The following is a 5095-nucleotide window of genomic DNA, read 5'->3' as shown; positions in this document are numbered from 1 at the left end:
CTATCATACACTACATTCTAGTCATATTGGCATAGTCTGCCTAACTATAGATGACACGCATCCTTAAATACCATATCATACTAAACACTATCAAAATATCTTGTCCCTATAGAAAACAAAACTCCATCCATATAGAACCTAGGGTGTTTTTCTATCTTGAGTTAGAATTTCTTTACTACCTCAACTAACATCACGATCTCATAACTGTCATTATCAATGATCAAATTACATATCTTATCCTTAATGGTACAAGTTGAACAAAAAAGGTTATATGACCTACTCTAGGTTGGTACATACATTCTATACATACTTCATTAGATTTATAAGTTCATCATAGCTATTCAAGTTGATCTTTATATAAAATAAAGTCCTTAAAGAGATGAGTTCTTATCACCCTTTTGGCTAATAAAAAATCTCGTACTTAACTTCTTTTTGAGGTATTTTTCTAGTTAAAAACCACTCAAGAAAGATCCTAAAAAGGAGAAATGGTGATGATATATGATTATTTATGTGATTATGGCTCCATAACCCTTTATCTCTAGACATCTCTAAATATTTTCTTTGAGAATGTTCTTTGTGATAAAAAAAAAAAAAAAAAAAAAAGCAACTCTTGGGTGTACTCAAAGAGTGATGATGTTCTATCTTACTCTTTTGCACACTAGTATGACCTTTCTCTTCATGAAACGTTATTTTCATTCACTGGGTGGATAAATGGTGGAGCCATTTATTGAGGAAGAGGTAAGGATTTGAGTTACTCTTGTACAACTAAATAGCCTCTAGAGCATTCTCACTTTTTAGGCTAGTTGTTGAATATATGAAGAAGTTGATGGTACACCTATAGTAAGGAGGTTTGTAACCCTTTTATTTATTGGAGTTTTTGGATTATTTACTATGAAAATAGCTAAAACATTAGCAAAAAGTAAGGTAGATGAACTGACTTTTGTTTAATTTTCCATAAATCGCACTATTAATAAGGCTTAAAGAAAACCTTATTAGATTTAGGCCTTTCAATGAAAAATAATATGGTTATAAAGATAATAAAAAAAAAAAGGTATTGAATGAAAGATTACTAACACCTATAAAATAACTCCCCTACAAAGCCTTAAGAATCCCTTGATATCTAAATCAGTTAAGTAGTATAAGGGATATAGTTTTAAAGGTTGTGTCTTATGTTGCAGAGAGAATTGAGTAAAATGATAAAAGTAGGTGTTGTGAGAGAGAGAGAAAGAATGTCTCTTTATGTGTGTCTAGAATTGAATGAATTTCATGAGGGCTTTTATACCAATAAAATGCACCAACTTATATAGGAAAACATTAATTGACCTAGTTTAAGGAAAATTATTTGAGATAATAATGGTTGGTAGTTACACTATTGATTGGGAAATGATGTGTCATATAGTTCATTCTTTGGCATAAACATGTCTTAACTCTATATTTTAGCCTAATTATGGTAAGGTCATGTTAGTATTTAATGTTAAGTACAAATAATATAGAGGATAAGTAAAGAAGACTGGATTCAAGCATCCATGCTTGAGTGAGAGGATGTTTTATTTGAGCCTACTTTAATGGGGGTACCTCGAATTTGTATAAGAGGTAAATGTAATAGACTAATTAGGTTAATTAAGCCACTTTAAGAGTTCCAGCAGATGGGCCAACTAGGCCACCTTGAAGGTTGCACTAATTAGGCTAACTAAGCCACTATAAAGTCATGCTAATTAGGTCATTTGGACACTTGAACCTAAAAAAAGGTCAAATCCTATCTAACTGTAACAGTGTTAAATGTGCACGAGGTGCACGTTTCGGCAGGCTATCCAAAACAGTGCTTGAGGGTGCTGGCAGCCATGCCAACAGTGGGATAAATCGGCAGCACAGATTTGTGTAGTTGTAGGTTCGTCAAAGGAAAATCGGCAGCGTAGATTGTTGACGATGGGCTGGACGATGGACTGTCCAGGCCAAGCAGGAAAACTCGTCAAAGGGGGATAGGCTGGCGAGAATTGGGGCTGTCGTGGGATTCAGCAGCCTGCATGCAAATGCGAATTCAGCAGCGCGCAAAAGCTTGTGCAATTCATTGGTTCGACTTGGCATGATATGAAGCTTGGACAACAGACTGTCCAAGGCATGCGAGAAATCAATAGATAACATGGCAAGAACTGGCAGTTGGGGCTGCCAGGTGGACATGCAGAATGTGGGTTCGTGGCAGTTATGGATATCCAAGATCATGGGATCATGGGGGTTGGAAACGTGGGAGTTGACCAGGGGTTGCTCTCAACCTACTAAGATCATGGGAGATCATGGGGGGAAACTACCCACTACTTGGTAGATAATGGGGCCACTATGTTCATGGGTGAACATGGGTGCGATAGTGTCCCACTACTTCCTTAAAAGTAGGAATGGGAGTTGTGCCTTATAAATGCTTGTCTATAAATACTAGTTGCAGCTCTTAGTTGAAAGGAGGCATGTGTGGGGCATGTTCAGCATGTAGGGGCATGCAAGAACATGTAGAGTATGAGTTAGAGATAGCTTGGTGTAGCATGCAATCTTTGTGCATAGCACACATATAGATTTGTGTATAGTTTCCTTGGTGTACGAGATTAATAAAGGTTGGGAAAGAGTTCCTGTAAAGCTTGTTGTGCACTTTGATTATCTTATTCTACTTGTGTATTCCGCTTGATTAGTTACTAGGCAAACACAAGTGGGATTGTCGAGGAAAGGCTGAGTCTAGTGAGGCACTAGGCTGCCACACGGGTTCATTCAAGAGCGAAAAATTACCCTGTGACAATTTAACCATAGTGTGCTCAGATGGAATCAGGGCGCACCGAGTTTTAGGCTTGATGGCTTTGATAAGCCTTGCCTCGTCTTTTGTGTTAAGGCTTGGTGATGAATGGGGCAAACCCTAGGGTCATTTTTTGACCCAATCTTGGGCCAAATCCTAGATTCATTTTTTATGTACTCGACTTAAGCTTAAAAGTGGAGGTGTTAGGCTTATGTCTTTCATTTATTATATACTTTTAAATATGAGTAATTTAGAATGTTATATTGCTAAAAACTAGATTGGTGGCCCACGTTATATTGCTGACCGAACCAATTTTTTTCTAACGTTAAAAAAAAAAGATACTTAAGTGACACTAGTGTTTTTAAAGAAGTAAAAAAAACTTGAGGCTCGAGCTATTAACTTGACTAGGTTTAATAAGATCAATTAGTTTAATAACATAATAAAAAAAACAAGAATGACATTAAATAAATTGAACTAAACAAAAACTTTAGCAATGATAAATTGCAAAAAATAAATGATTATCAATATTATAAAAAGTTATCCCCTAATATTCTTAAAGGGTCTTCATAGAAAGAAAAAAATTAAGTCATAACGTTATAATCCCATATAAAGTAAAAATAAAAAAAATATTTGAAACTCAATTATCAGCAAATCAAATGTTGAACGAAGGAATTGTTAAGAAAAGAATTTTATTTGTTTTTTTTTTAAAATAACCCGAGTTAGCCTATGAAATATGTATCCTAGTTGTGAGACTGGGATAATCCTGTAAAAAAATCCAAATTAAATGAAGCTATAAAGGTCAATTCTCAAACCAATCCAATAACAAAGGGAGAAAATAGAAAAAAAAATATATATTTTTTTAAAAAAAATAAGAACAAAAAAATTAAGTTCACCATGGTTAAACTCCTAAAGCCCAAGACCTAAGACATAAGATTGTGATAACCCTATACAAGAAAAGTAAAAAAGATCACGGAACTCAATCTTTAAACCAACACAATGGTAAAGGATAAAATTGATAAAAAAAAAAATCAATTTTTAAAAAACTAAGAATATACCAAAGTCATCCTAAGATGGTCTTCTAAACCCGTGATTTGGGTCATAAGGTCGAGATTACCTCATAAAAGGTAAACTTGAAAATTTTATAAAGTCAAATCTCTAATTAATCAAATGTTGAGGGATGAAATTTTTTAAAAAAAAATTCAATTAAAAAAATCTAAAACAAAAAAAATTAGAAAAAAAAAATTGAGGACCAAAATTGCTAAAATTAAAAATAAAACCAAACGTTGAAAGAAGAAATTAAAAAAAATCAATTAAGAAACAAAATCCAAAACAAAAAATTTGGAATCAAAAGAATAGGGGTTAAATTTGATATAAAAACTAAAAAAATAAATTACTAAGGGATGAAATTGAAAAAAAAATTAATTAAAATGATTTAAAAGTAAGAATTAGCAATTGAAAGAATGAGACTAAATTAAAAAAAAAAATAAAATAAAATGAAGGACACTTTTCAACTCTGGTAGACCGATACAAATCCCAAGAAAAAAGAAAGAAAAAAGAGGGAGGAGAAGAAAAAAAAATAAAAAATAAGTCATCACACATTTCCAACATGCACACGCTGCCTCATTAGGAAGCTCTCGCTGAGAGGAATCCAATGCCATAGTAGAAAGTTGTGTTCCTCCACTGTAGCTTGTTACACACACCACAAGAGTGTGATAGACATCTTACTCATGTTGGAATATGTATAACATGCGCCAACTAAGTTAACATGCCTATTTATTCTAATTCACTTTATTTGTTTCAATTTTAATTTTAGTTTCTTAACTCTTAATTATTTTATATAAATATAATTTTATTTTATTTCACCAAATCAAACTTCAACTAAAACATCAAAATTTTCATTAGACATCACGACAACCTAATAGCCACTTTCAACTACCTTGACTACATCCATTTTGCTTGTATTTGCAGGCTACACGATCTCTAATTTCCTGATTTGAAAACCTTAAAAAAAGAAAAAGAAATTATTTTTTTTCCTCTCTGCTTTATGCTTTTCATTGTTTATTTTTATTGGTGACACGTGGTGTCACGTCCAAAACGCTTCGTTAAAGTGATAGGCAAAACCTCTATCATTTTATTAAATGACAAGGATGTCCTCACCCAACAAAATGAGCATGGAATTTATATAGGGTTGCAAAAGGAAAACAACATGGTAGGAGGTATAATATCCTAAAAATAATTTTTAAAACAAAATAAATATACCAAGTTAATGCGAGGAATATGTTTCTTAAGATCATCATGGAAAGTTTTTAGTCTTAATTAATA

The sequence above is a fragment of the Populus alba genome, chromosome 5, assembly GCF_005239225.2.
Source record: "Populus alba chromosome 5, ASM523922v2, whole genome shotgun sequence".
In the NCBI taxonomy this organism is placed as follows: domain Eukaryota; kingdom Viridiplantae; phylum Streptophyta; class Magnoliopsida; order Malpighiales; family Salicaceae; genus Populus; species Populus alba.
This window is presented reverse-complemented; position numbering follows the sequence as displayed.